Below are 13,023 nucleotides of genomic sequence, written 5' to 3'. Positions count from 1 at the left end.
TGGTGGATGGTACCACAAGGGTGGGCTGAGAGAGGCTTCACAGAGGCTGCTCTTTCTCTGGGTAGTGCTCCTGGGGCTTCTGCTGTGAGCTCTGCCTGGGTTACAGCTCTGGGGAGAGGGAAAATGCCTCTGCAAAAGATAGTGGTTAAGACATCAAAGGCATTGAAGTGGGAGGGATGTAAATATAATTGTCATGGGGTGCTTCCCTCTCGGTGCTAGGAGTGAGCTGTGTGAGATGGAGAGAGATGCTCTGCACAGAGATGTGCTCTGGTGGTGTCAGAGGCAGCTGAGGTGTCAGAGATGTTAGATGACAAGGTGTGATTCCCATCTAAGCTCTTGCTACAAGGTGCTGGCTCTGGCAGGAAGAGGCAGAGCAGGGTGCTAATCCCTTGGGAATGAACAGGAAGCAGAGCACTAAGGCTCTTTTTCCTTTTTTCCCCTCCCCAATGCTTGTAGTTCTGACCTAGAAATTCCTTACTACATTTGCTGAGCTGGCTTAGTTAAAGACTTAACTAATTTCTGGAGGATTAATTATTCAGAGAGTATGGGGAAGGAGGGTAATGTCTACTCCTAGCACTGTAGGCCAACCTGCTCAGGATTCCTGGCTTGGGGACAGATGCTGGTCCGTCCCCAGATGTCCTAAGGGCAGATCTGCTCTGCAGGTGCCCATTGGGGAGCACATCAAGATGTAGTTGTGTCTTGCTCTGGTCCTTTTATTTGTTTTCATTCTGTTTAAGCAGAAAACCTAATTCTGGTCTCCAGTGGCACAATTTCAGCTCATGCTGCTGTTCCTCCTCCCTGGAGGTCCCTATGACTGATGTCCCCAAGGCCCTGTCTCAGCCTCCCAGTTTGGGGTGGGCACCTCCACCTTGGCCAGGGCTCTCCCAGTGGGGCCTTAGCCACAGGGATCTCTGGAGTCCCCTGGGGAGGGGCTGTCAGCAGCAGATCTGCAGAACTCTGGTGCTGGGGTCTGGGGGATCCTTGGGCCATGTCTCTGTGGGTGGGGTGGTGCTCGTCCTCCCTGCAAATTGCTTCCCAGTCTATCCAGAGGCACTTTGGAGGGAGCATGCAACAAGCTGCAGTGTGGGTAGTACTTGTTCCTTTAAATCCACGTTGTTGTGCTCAGGACCATTCCTCAGATGTGCAGTGACAGCAGCTGTTTTTCAGGTTGCAAATAGCTCCATGCCTTGGAGAGTGTGTGGAGGAATTTATTCCCTTGATCTCCACAGGCTCTTGATGTGCTGATGAAAGTAGGTTCCCTGTTTAACAGCAAAGTAAGGGCAGGTTGGCAGTTTTGCTCCTTTCTCTGCTTTTCCCATGGTGTTTTGGCAGGAAGGAGTGTGAAGAGGCTGTCAGCAGCCCTTGGACCCATCTGCAGTGCTGGGGGGTGACTCAGGGGCTTGGTCCTTCACTGCAGTTGTGGGAAGGTGGGGGAGAGACCCAGAGCTCCTCTGGGTTCCCTGCAGCCCTGCCAAAAAATGCCTGGAGAGAACATGAGCTCCTCAGGAGACCTTCTGCAGGGAGTGATTGTGTTGCTGTCTGCTCCTCAGCACAGGGGCTTTGGCAGAAGGCTGAGTTCGTCCCAGGCACCATCGTACATCTGTCACAGCTGGAGGAGCCCGGGCCACCCAGGGTTCTGCAAACCCCCTTTCAGAAGGCAGTACCCAAAATGTCTGTTTCCCTGACCTGTGTGAACAGGCAGCTTTGCTGGTAGTGACTGCAATGCTTTTTGTTTGTGTTTTGGCAGAATGACTGCAATAAACAGTGAATGATTTATTAATAACCTGCAAATAGCTGCTCACCAGCTGAGCAGGGGGATGTGTTTGCGCTCTCTCCTTGGCCGCAGGGAGCTGCCAAAAGCACCAGCGTTCAAAGCTGACACGTTCAGCTGAGAAACAGGGGTGTGCAGCTGCTGGGGCTGCTCCTGGGGCTGCAGTCAGTGAGTGCTGAGGCTCTCCCCAAGCCCAGCTGCTTTCATTGGGCAGTGCCGTGGCTTTGGGGAGGATTGCTCTGCTGGATCCATGCTGGCGCTCATAGCAGAAGAATGTGGAGGTGAGGAGTGCTCTGCCTGCAGCAGATGAGGGATGAGCTCTCTCTTTGGGATGAGCTGCTCTCATCCCAAAGGGCCAGCCCAGGGCAGTGCCCTGCAGCCTGCCCATGCCTCCCACACTGATGGCAGGAGTTGGCATTTCACACCGAGTAGTCATCTCAGGCAGTCTGCAGGCATCTCTTTTCCAGTTTTTCCAACTTCTCTCCCCGCTGGAATTTGAAAATCTGTGGGCATCCTTGCTTGGATCAGAGTAGCTGAATTTTAGCTGTTTTTTCCTTCTGTAAGTCCACCTTCATCTGGGTCCTGCAGGAGCTTTCACACAAGCTCCTGAACCATGAGGGGTTTAAAGGGAATGGGGAAGGGTTGGGAGAGGATGTGAGTGGCTCAGCTTCACCCCGCTACGGGAAGCTGGGGGGATCTGGAGGATGAGGACAATGGTGGGGAGTGAGTGAAGGGCAGGCTGTGTTTATGGAACGGAGCCCAGTCCTGTGGCATGGGGAATGACACTACAGGGTAGTGCTTGGCTGCATGGGATGTTTCCAGAGCCAGGCTAGGACTGTGGAATGGCCTTCCCAAGGAGCAAAGCACTATACAGCAGTGAAGGTGGTGGGGGCAGGTGCTACAAGGACCTGTCTCCAGGTGTGTGCAGCCTGTGTGAAGCAAACTGCACCAGAGATCCACTGCAAAGGAGTGTTATCCACGAGTGTAACCTTCCTCCGGACATTGTGTGCTTGTGAAAGCACCTGGAGTGGAGCACCTGAAAGCTCTGCAGTGGAGCCTGGCACAGCATCCAAGCCAACAGGTTCCCTTCGGCAGCTGTAAGCCCACAGAGCAGGAAAGAGTGTGAGATGTGCAGGTGTCTGGACCTGGAAACTCACACTCAGGTCCTGGAAATGCTCCCTGCATCTGTGAGTGAGCCCAGGGTGTCAGCTCTGGTTCCCTGGGAAAATTATCTGCAGGTGCCTTGTGCTGGGTGGATGAGTTTGCTCTGCAGAAAGGGCTCTGTGGATGCCAATGGGATCTCTGCTGCGTGAACTCTTCCCCTGCATCTGCTTCCCCTGGACAAGTCCAGTGTTTTACTGCTCAGGCTCCATTGTGAAGGTGAGGGGGTGTTGGAGTCCAGTTTAATGTAGTCTGTGCTGCTTACGAAGTGGCACTTGGCTACACCCTCGACAATGCTGTACTAAACTAGGTTATCTCCCCAAAGCCATGAGATTCTTTAGCATATGATGTTCCTGATGCTGTGACAGCCTCTGCTCCTCTGGTCCCATCAGCCCTGATGAGGGAGCTGGGGTTAATTGCTGCCTGCTGTCAGAACCAGCAAGTGCTTTGGATCCCAAAGTGCCACGGTCTGGAGGAGGATGGCTGTGTCACTCAGTCTTCTCTGGGAAGGAAGGTGTTGAAGCTCCCTGCTACCCCTGGCCTGGGGCTGTCTGTCCTGTTCCTGCAGCCTTAGGAGCCCCTGGATTCCAGTGGGAAGCAGTGAGCGTTCCTTTGCTTCTTCCCTTGGAATCAAGGTCTGCCTCGCCCTCCGCAGGCATGGCACAGCTGTGTCTGCATATTTGCTTTACTGCTAATGGAGCTGTTGCTTTACCCATTGGTTCCTGCATCCAGAAAGGGCTCACGAGAGCAACTGCAGCTTTTCCTTTGCTCCACAGAGCCACTCGGATGCCCAGATAGCTGCAATGTTTGCTGGATTTCATCAGATGAAAGGCGCATCTTTCTTAATCGCCTGTGTAATTTTTTCCAAAGGGACCCATTGCATTAAATCTTTAATCCAGCCAGCTGCTAAGGGAGAAGAGTCAGTCTCCCTGCCTTTGCTGTGGAGCTCTTGCACTGCCCTGATGTTACCCGAGAGGCTTTCTCCTTCGGAGTAGCTGGAGCTGGTGCAGTTGGAGCCTTTGGGGTGGCAAAGGGCTTTGTTGCTCCTCTGCTTTCTCCCTGTCCTTTGCTGTAATGCCACATCCACTCTGTGCCAGGGAAGCAGGATCCTCTCCGTGTTGTTTGTACTTGGGACACATCAGCTGGAACAATGTGAGATAAATTGCGTAGGATTTGGGATGTGCTGTTGCAGGACTGCTACCAAAAACCCTGTTCCAGCAGGTTGCTTCTGCTTGTGATTTCTTTTATTTCCATGCTCAAAAATCCTTGCTTGTCCCAATTTCTTAAGAGTTTCTGGGTTGCTGACTGTCATTTTTTGGCAGCTTTTTTAATAAAAAGCCTTTTGGAAATGAGGTGACATTTTGCTTAGCCTGGTGCTGCCTGCCCTGCTCCTGGGCAGAGGAGAGGGAGGGCTTTGCTAACCCAGCTCACGCTGTCCCATTCTACCTGCGCTGATTTGACTTTTATGATGCATTTACTGCATGCTCTGACCTTTTCTTCCTTCCTGTCCCCTGCTTTCTGCCCTCACAGCATTCTCTGTGAGGCAAGAGTAATTTGGGAGGAAAGCCTCATTCATTTTTTGTGCACAACCACGGGTGCAACTGTTGACTGCTGGCAATTGCCTTTGAGAGACATTTACAGAGACAGTGACCCATGAAAGAGTAAATCAAAGACTCAAAGCTGGTTCCTGGGAGGCGCCTTAATCTGATGTGTTCCTCTGAAAACAGTGGGCAGGTAACAAAGACACATCTGCAAATCAGGCCGAGTTCAATAGGGGATGCAGTTTACCAAAGAAAAGGGGCCTGAGGATGGCTGGGACATCTTCAGACTTATCATAGAATCATGGAATGTCCTGAGAGGGGAAAAAACTCATAAGGATCATGGAGTCCAACTCCTGGCCCTGCACAGGCACCCCAACAATCCCACCCTGTGCATCCCTGAGCTCTGCAGTCTTGGGGCTGTGACCATTCCCTGGGGAGCCTGGATATCACTGGTCACCAGAGCTGTGAGGCTGGAGGGAGTTATTAAGCTTGGATTGCACAGCTTGGCTCCTGCAGCTGTAGTTCTGCAGGAGGATTTTCTGTCGATGAAAAAGATGCTTTGCATCTTTATTTATTTTTAATTTTCATGTTATCTATTTTTATTTGCATCATGGTGCCTTGAAAAAGCCTTAGCTCTGAGCACCTCTCTGTGATCCCATGGCTGGGTTCTTGGGATGCCAGGACTTAATCTGGGGCCAGAGGAATCCTGGCCCTTGTCCTCCTTCAGGGCTGGACTCACTGCCTACGTCTGGAGGTGATTCAGGTGGATTTCAGCCATGACCAACCTCCCAGGCAGTGGCACCCAGTGTGGCAGATGTGCCCCACAGGTGACACCTGGCTCAGACACTGCCACTCCCGTGCTCTGAGCTGAGTGTCTGTAGTGGGAAAGCTGCTCCAAGTGCCAGAGCTGCCCTATTATCACTTCATCTTATTCCTGATCCCTGTGGGGCTGCTTGTGCTGTTCCAAGAGCATTCATCCATGAGTGTTCACAGGTCTGGCTGCTCTGCTGGCAGCTCCCATCTCTGCCTGGCTGGGACAGCACCAGCCTGCCAGCAGTGACAGTGTGGCCTGTCGGATGTCCTCTGGTATTTCCCACCTTCACTGCTTGTTTGCAATTTTCCTTGCTCCGTGCATGAAATGCAGAATGACCTTTTAAAACGTGTTCTCCTGGACATGGGTGAGGATTTGTCCATAAGGCATCTGTGCCCTGCCTGCTCTGCATCCCTGGGGGTGGCACAAGGATGCCAAGCTGTTTGTGCTGGGGAGGAGGAGGACATTGTCCTGATGACTGTCTCTCCTGCAGGACAAGAGGCTGCTTCCCTGGTGCACTATTTCTGCTTTAATCTGCTGGTGTAGGGTTGGGGAGGTTGGTCCTGCTGAGCAGCATTCCTGCATGGTCACTCTGTGGCTCTGAGCAGCATCCCGACACCTGTCCAGGCAGGCAGGGACACCTTCCCAGCCCTGCTGTGAGCACCAAGCAGAAAATCATCCCCTGACCTGTTTAGGTCCTACCCATTTGTGGCCAAATCTCTGGCCAACAAGGAGGTTGAGGGCATGGATTGCCATCTGCCACTGCAGTACCTGGTCCTGCCGTAGCCCCCACAGCAAGGGGGGCGTGGCGTTCACTGCACGGGGGGGGGAAAGCTAAGCTTGGTTGGAAAATGAACGGCTGGAAAGACACAGCTGAGTTGGAACCATGGCCCAGCGGGGCAGAGCCTGAGGATATTGGAATGAAAAAGTCCCAGACTGTTTTTTGGCAGCCTGAATGCTGCAGGGTAGGACGGGGTGGCCTTGCCCATTCACGGGTGCTGGTTGCCCTCACTCTCTGGCCCTCCTCTGTCCATGCTCTGCAGGAGCTGATGTGAAGGAGCCCCAGGGGTTTGCTGAACAACCCAAAACTGCTGCTTCCTGTGGGGATGCTGTGGGCCCCAACATGAGGACAGAGCTGTGGTGGAACCCATGGAGATGAGCCATGTGAGGCTGCACCAGGGAAACCCATCAGCTTCTGCATTTGAAATGTGGCTGCCTGTGTTCAGCTTTTGCTTTCTATGTGTTGCCAGAGGGCTGCTGTGGGCAGATTCAGGTGATTTGAAACAACTCTGAAGAGAAGGGTAAGGATTCCTGATTTTGGTAAGGTTGAGACTTCTTTTTCTAGAACTTCTTTTGAGGCCTTTGGGAGAGAGGAGTTTTCCCTGTGTGTCCCAGGCCTCAGCTGACACTTGTGGATGTAGATTGGGGGTTCACAAAGGTGCTGACTCCTTCTACTGGAAGTGAAGGTTGAAGTGGGTTTGAGGGTCTGACAGTGGATGAGACCATGGTGTGACAGAAGGGCAAAGAGCTGCTGCCAGAGAGCTGGGGACCAAAGCAGTGACATCCAGCACTAGACAACTTTGGCTAAGATGCAATCTTCCTTTTACCCTTCCTTTTTCTTGTTTTCCCCCTTTTTCTGTTGAGGTGTTACACCTGGGGAAACATCTCCTGTGCCCTCAAGCCAGCCTGGCACCAGGTGGGGAACTGTTGGCACCTGGGATAACCATGCAGGGAAGTAGAATCCCAGGATGGTTTGGGTTGGAGGAATATTAAAGCTCATCCTATTCCAAGGTTCCACTACCCCAGGGTGCTCCAAGTCCTGTCCAGCCTGGCCTTGGGCACTGCCAGGGATCCAGGGGCAGCCACAGCTGCTCTGGGCACCCTGTGCCAGGGCCTGCCCACCCTGCCAGGGAACAATTCCTTCCCAATATCCCATCCATCCCTGCCCTCTGGCAGTGGGAGCCATTCCCTGTGTCCTGTCCCTCCATCCCTTGTCCCCAGTCCCTCTCCAGCTCTCCTGGAGCCCCTTTAGGCCCTGCAAGGGGCTCTGAGCTCTCCCTGGAGCCTTCTCCTCTCCAGGTGAGCACCCCCAGCTCTCCCAGCCTGGCTCCAGAGCAGAGGGGCTCCAGCCCTGGAAGAAGCCCAAGAGACCTTCCTGAGCCCTGCTGGGAGGGAGGGCAGCAGCCTGAGTTCTGCTGCAGGCCTGTGGAAGGGGGCACGTCCCGATGTTAATTGGGCGGGTTGCACAATGCCGAGCTGCACCGCTGAGCTCTGCCTGCCCCTGGCGGCCGGCCCTGAGCCCGCGGCCGTTCCCAGCGCCGCGGCCCAAGGCCTGACCTCTGCCCCGGTCAGTTCATGGGCCAGGGCTGAGCCTGGGGGCCTGCGGCCGGGGAGGGAGCGGCAGGGCGGGTTTGTGCTGTGCCATGGTGTGCCGTGCCTCCCACCTGTGTCTGCTGCAGGCCTCGGGCAGCGAGGGACCCGGCTGTGCTGCCCGGGGGGAGGCAGACACGTCGGATGGGGCTCTCCAGCCTTTGGGAGGCCAAAGCACAGCGCCCAGAGCTGCCTTGTCGGAGTCCAGAGCATCCTTTTGGCTGCTCTGGATGTCTCGAGACCCTGGCAGGGGGCTCAGGGACCTTGGCAACAAGTCAAAAACACCTGTGGCTTCAATTTTAGCCCATGGGAGAGGCTGCCAACCTTATATGAGGAATTACAAGCCAAAAGGGTTCGAGTAGTGTAATAGGGGAACAGACACAGGGTGAAAATTTAGAATTTTGGGGTATTTTAGAATGTAATTCAGGGATACAATATGGAGGAATCTGGGCGTGCCCTAGCCTTTTCTTCCTTCTTCTTGTCCTCCATGTCTCAGTGTGATGGTGACACTTTTCTGTTGGTCTAGGATAGGGACACACTGTCCAACATAGATTTTAGGTATTGGTACGGGAACTGTAAACATGGTAGACGTAATTTTGAGTATATAATGTGGGAGACGCCCGGGGCTCGGGGCAGAGTGCCATAGCTTCTGTACTAGGTGGACCTCGGCAGGTCAGAGAGAAAATATTTTAAATAAGAAGAAATAAACAACCTCGAAAACTCAGCTTCACGCCTTCCAGACCTTTTCTTTGGCTGCCGGGCTACGGAACAAGGACTTTCACACTGTTGGGGTCTTGCCAACCTGACCACGACACTGCCTGAGGTGTGGCAGAGGTGTCTTGGCTGCTGCGTGGGACAGCGCAGCCGCTCAGCCCTGCAGGTGCCATGGTGCTGGTCCTGCCTGTGCGCTCAGAGGTGGGGCTGAGCTGTGCCGGTGTCTCTGCTTGTGCACGGGTGCACGTTGGGCTGAGCGACAGCTCGCAGCAATGTCATGGACAAATCTTTGGTGTACTTCAAGCTTTTTTTCTCATTTGGGAATACTAAGGGATGAATTCCTTGGCATTTTCGCTGAACACAACCTGTGTGTTTGTATGCTGGTGAGAGCAGATGTAGTAAGTAGCCTGTTCTGTCACACACTTGCGATGCTGGTTTTAGGTATTTGACAGGGAGAACCAGTGGCCTCAGTGCCTTGTGCTCCACCATCTCCTCTCTCATGGCAGCTGGTAACTGATGTAGAAATTTCCATTTCTATTTCACTTTCTCTTTTAAGCAAAACGTTTTCCCTCCTGTCAGTGGTTGCTGTTTCCTAGCAGTGCCTGTGCAGAGCACATGCTGTGAGTTATTTTTCTCACCACATTGACATCATGAGCTTGGAAGTTTGGAGGGTTTTTTTCTGTGGGATGTGGCCGCGACGCTGGACCTCCTTCCTCCACACTGCAGGCAAGGTGTGCTCTGCTTCCCCTGTCTCTTGGCACAGCTTGACAGACCCCAGTGGGGTGTTCATAAAAGGTGTTGCCTTACAGCTGTTGCCCCCCTCTCTTTGGGGAAGGGCACTGAGTTCTGGTGGGAGCCCAGGGGATCCTTGACCCCAGCTGTTTGGCAGAAACCCCCTTGGCTAAACCCTCTGGCCAGCTAGCACTTAAACGTTGGGGTTTGAATGTGCTGGATGTGCAGCAGTTATAGTGCCTTTCCTGGTGTGGTCCAGGCTCTGGCAGGATCCTAGGGTGCTTTGCAAGGGCTGGAGGCTTGTCTCCCCACAGTTCTTCAGGGCACAACTTCACATTGCTCGTCCCCTGGTGGGTGCTGGGGCAAGGTTCAACCCCCAGCCCTGGAAGGAGTCCCCTCCTTCCCCTGCCCCTGTGTCAGGTCCAGTGCTTGCCGTGGGATGAGTCAGCTCACTCGGGTGCTGAGGCAGTGTGGTTGGACTGGGTTGTGTTTTGGTTCTCAGATCAGCTGAACTGACTCATTTCTGCTCCTTTCTGCTGGTGGTGTGAGTTTCACAGTGTGACACAGACCTGTCCCACAGCCAGTTCCCATCAGCCTGCACAGACACCTCCCTCTGTCAGCACAGCAGCATCCTTTGAAGGCAGCAGCGAGGTAAAGGTGGGAATGGAGGTGAGAAGAGCTGATGCTGCAGATGGTGCAGGATGGCAGGGTCTCCCTCCTTCTCTGCATCTTTGTCCACAGCAGCAGCCTTGGTCTCACCGCACAGGGCTGCAGTGTTGGGTTTGAGCCATGTGCTCCTGGCATAGCATGAGCATGTGGAGCAGAGTCCTGGAAGCAGCCGGGTTCCTCAGGGCTAATGCTGGAAAATGGAGAGCCTCCCTGAACCCCGGTGTATGGCTGCCCCATGCACAGCTAATCCCACCAACTTCCAGACCTCTGGGTGTCCCTGAGCTGTCAGAGCTTAGGGAGCTATGTGAGTGCCCCAAGCAGCTCCATGACTGGAGCTCTGTCCCTGCTGCCTGCACGTGGGGTGTGAGAAGGGACAGCAGTGCCTTGGAGCTGTATGGCAGCAGAGTTCCTCTCAGGTGAGGAGTCTCACCATGCAACTGCTCATTTTGTTGGCACTGACCATCTGGGTAATTGTCCTGCCCAATGGGGCTTTAAATATTTTGCCTATATTGTGAAGGATCGGGTGTGATTTGCTTTGTCAGTTGTCTTATTCTCCTGAAATAAGTCAAAGTATTTGTTTTCCCTTGGGTGCTATTTTGGGCTCTGTACTCTGGCAGTCCTGGAGGTTTTAATTTTACACAACTAGGGTTTCAGAAGTTGTAGAGGTTTGTTTTGACTTTGTTTTAATTAAATTGCTATAACCCGGGGGAAATCTTTGGCCTTAATTTAAATGGAAAGCCTTATTCTGTGTAAATCCAACATCCCTGTCTAGCTGGTGATTGTGCTGTTCAGAGTTTTGACAGGAAAGGTTAAAATTTTACTCCAGGCTTGAAAGTTTGCAATCATTGACTGCAACAGGCAGGGCCAGCTCGGTGGCGTAAAAGGATTACGTTAATCTATTGTTTGGGAAAGAACTAAGATTTTAATAGATTCTCTTTTGATGCAGAAATGAGATAATTACTGCTTGAGAGGTGAAAAGAAAATGGTTGGAAGTAGAAATGGTGCCTAGTGTTGGATCCTAGGCTTATTGAGGATGTGTGTGCCCCTCTGGGCCAGTGCTTCCTGAGGGATGTGGTGCTTGTTTGGGGAGTAGGGAGGATTCAAATTCCCATGGGGTCCAAGCACCATCTCCTTCCTGGAACATCATCTCCACCGCACCAACCCCAGCTGCCAGGCTGGGTCTACTGCCAGTGCTCAGAGGTCCAGGTGAGCTTGAGCTGTGAAGCTCTGGGAAGGAGAGGTGCTCAGGATTGTGTCTCCATGGCCATGGGATCAGTGGAAGGACTTCATACAAATCAGAGGGAAGCTTGAGCCTGTCATTTCCCAGACAGGCTCATATTAGGAAGAGATTTTTCCCTGTGAGGATGGACAGGCCCTGGCACAGGGTGCCCAGAGAAGCTGTGGCTGTCCCTGGATCCCTGGAAGTGTCCAAGGCTGGGCTGGACAGGACTTGGAGCTACCTGGGGCAGTGGAAGGTGTCTCTGCCCATGGCAGGGGGTGGAATGAGATGGGCTTTAAGGTCCCATCTAACCCAAATCATTCTGTGATTCCCTGTTTCTGTGATTTATCCATATTTCCCTTCCAAGCAGGCCATGCCAAGTGCTGAGAGGTCAGATGTTCATCCAGCTCATTTTGTTGTGTATGAGGTGATCTTCTGTGCCTGGCTGTTGATTGAATTGTGATCCCTCTCCAGCCTGTGGCCACTGGTGCCCCCTCCCGGCCCTGGTGAGCCCCATGAGGGGACACAGCGGGCGTGGGCAGTGCCCAGCAGTCACAGGTGTTTTAGGAAGCTGAGGGCACAAGGTTGGGGTGAAGGGAACAGCAGGAGCTCACTGAACAGCCACCACGATGTGTACAGGACCAGGAGGAGTGGGGACAGCACAACACACAGTGAAAATTGTGTGGCTGGGGTGGCTTTGCTCCATGGGCTGGCAGCTGGGCACAACCCCTCAGTTTTTCCTGCTTCATCTTTCCCCAGCCACAGCACTGCGAGTCCTGGCCCCTTTTGGGAATCCTTGAGGGTTGTGTGCTTGCTAAGGAAACCCTTGTAACAGTCCCCCTGGGTGTGACAGGGGTGGTGGGGGACACAATTGTCAGGAGCCAGTTGTGGGAGGGGGCTGCTCCTCCTTGGAGCTCTGCTGTCTGTGGGATGTCAGCAGCTGCATCGATCCGGTCCCCTGCTCTCCCAGCCTGGAGACTGCTTGCTCCATATTGATTATAATTTTTTTTTTCTGAAGACTGATGAAGTTTGCTGGGCTCTAATTGCACGAATTATTCTCCTTTCCATTTTCTGAAACCCTTGATCATGTTAATGAGTTTTCCAATTTTTGCTTTGGGTTTTGCCAGGGCTCGTTTTTCAGGGAAAAAGAACAACTGGTGTGCAGTGAGCTGGGACTGTTCCCAGGCTGCTTGAGTAAGTGGGGATTATACATGTCCCAGTTTGCCCCAGTTGGGCAGGATCTGGGGGTTTTGTCCCTTTTGATTTGAAAGAACCATAGAATTACAGAATGTCCCGACTTGGATGGGACTCACGAGGATCCCTGAGTCCAGCCACTGGCCCTGCACAGACACCCCAACAATCCCACCCTGTGCATCCCTGAGAGAGTTGTTCAAACTCTCCCAAGGCTCTGGCAGCCTTGGGGCTGAGATCATTCCCTGGGGATCAAATGAGTTTTGGGTGGATCTCAAGCAGTGTGAGGGCAGTGCCAGTGGGGCTGCACTGGGGAATGGTTCAGCAGAGGCAGCACCCCTTGCCCATAAGACAGCCCTGCCAGCTCCAAATGTCCTCAAATTATCCTGCCTTTGTTTCTCCTCTCTGTTCACTCTCATCACCTCACTGTTGATGTTTTTTGACTTTCTTCAGTCCTTTTGAACTCAACAAACTATTTTTAGGAGGTATCAACCAATTCTCTCTCTATTTTTTTTCACTTAGCAAGTATCTAAAGGCCTCTGTGACCTCCAGCTGCCTGTGCTGCTGGCTGCTTTTCCCTGCCCTTATCTCTTCCCTGCAAGCCTGAGCCAGGTTTTTATGCAGCCGTCAGGGAGCAGCAGCAGGGACAGCCCTGCTTTGGGAGGTAATTATCCCTGTGTGCCCATGATTTAACTGCACAGTGCTGCCAGTGGGGAGAAACTTTTGAAGTGGGATGAAATAACCTGGCAATTTCCATCTGAGGGGTTAAAAAGGGAATTGAATTTCAGGAGCATGCACATCCCATGCTGCTCCAAAAAGGAATAGCTGCTGACCAACTGCTGCA

This window comes from Vidua chalybeata, chromosome 16 (genome assembly GCF_026979565.1).
Source record: "Vidua chalybeata isolate OUT-0048 chromosome 16, bVidCha1 merged haplotype, whole genome shotgun sequence".
Taxonomy (NCBI): domain Eukaryota; kingdom Metazoa; phylum Chordata; class Aves; order Passeriformes; family Viduidae; genus Vidua; species Vidua chalybeata.
The sequence above is the reverse complement of the archived record's forward strand: the minus strand, read 5'-3'. Positions refer to the sequence as shown.